Raw genomic sequence first — 1,370 nt, forward strand, 5'->3', positions numbered from 1 at the left:
CTAACTAAGGTGGGCCATGCTTGAAACACATCTCTAAGTGGCCCACGCCTCCAAAGAGGCTCTGGATCTCTTTAGAAGAGCCTGTCTGTTCCACACAAGTTGAGCTGGTTCACTAAGAAGCTCCACAGGGGCTTCCTTTGCACAGTCCTAGCTTCATGATCCCCTCACTTGCTATCTGAAACTGAAGGTAGCAATGACTGTCTTGAGGCTTCTAGGCCCTATCCCTAGTAGTGAGGGATGAAATTTTGCCAACTGATTGCACTGAATGGAGTCAGTAAACAGTGATTAAAAATCTTAGCACTGTAGGTTCAGTGCCTGTAGCTCAGCAGTTAGGGTGCCAGCCACATACACTAGAGCTGGTGGGTTTGAACCCGGTCTGGGCCTGCTAAAAAACAACAGTGACAATTACAACCAAAAAAAAAAAAATTAGCCGGGTGTTGTGGTGGGTGCCTATAGTCCCAGCTACTTGGAAGGCTGAGGCAAGAGAATTGCTTAAGCCCAGGAATTGGAGGTTGCTGTGAGCTGTGACGCCAAGGCACTCTACCGAGGGCGACATAGTGAGACTCTGTCTCAAAAAAGAAAAAAAACATCTTAGCACTGTCAATAAATATTTACTCAGCACCCACTACATGCTAGGTATTGTGGGACTATTTACTGAGGACTATGGTAGATTGATAAATTAGCCCCAATTCTCCACTCAGCCCTATACCAATGTTCTTTGCAATGTGACCTTGCTGCTCCTTCTATCAGGAGATGGAGTCTACTTCTTTTTCAACCTTGAATCTGGGTTAACCTTGCAATTTTGTTTAGTCAGTACAACCATGGAAGTGAAACAATGCCAATTTTAAGCCTAAACCTTGAGAGGCCTGGCATGATTTTCCTCTTGCTTTTGGACCCCTGCAGCTCCATGTGAAGGAACTTGGACTGGCCTGTTTGTATATGAGAGACATGTGGCTCATTTGCCTCAGCTGACAGCTAGCTACCTCCCCAGAAGAAGAGGCCTCTGACTGCTTTGCAACTAACACTACATACATATGGCTGGGAATACAGCTGAGACCAGAAGAACTGTCCAGCTAACCCAGCCTAGAATACTGACTCATAAAATCATAAACTAAACAAGCAATTGTTATTTTCAGCCACATCTAAGTTTTGGGGTGTTTTATTATGCAGCAAACACTGACTGATACAAACACCACATGGTATTTGGTATCTGAAATTAGGCAGAGTCTTGGTAGAAAAGACTTGTGCAGGCTTGGCGCCTGTGGCTCAAGTGGCTAAGGCGTCAGCTACATACACCTAAGGTGGCGGGTTCAAATCCAGCCTGGGTCCGCCAAACAACAATGACAGCTGCAACCAAAAAATAGCTGGGC

This window comes from Otolemur garnettii, unplaced genomic scaffold (genome assembly GCF_000181295.1).
Source record: "Otolemur garnettii isolate 467f Iridium unplaced genomic scaffold, OtoGar3 scaffold00008, whole genome shotgun sequence".
Lineage (NCBI taxonomy): Eukaryota > Metazoa > Chordata > Mammalia > Primates > Galagidae > Otolemur > Otolemur garnettii.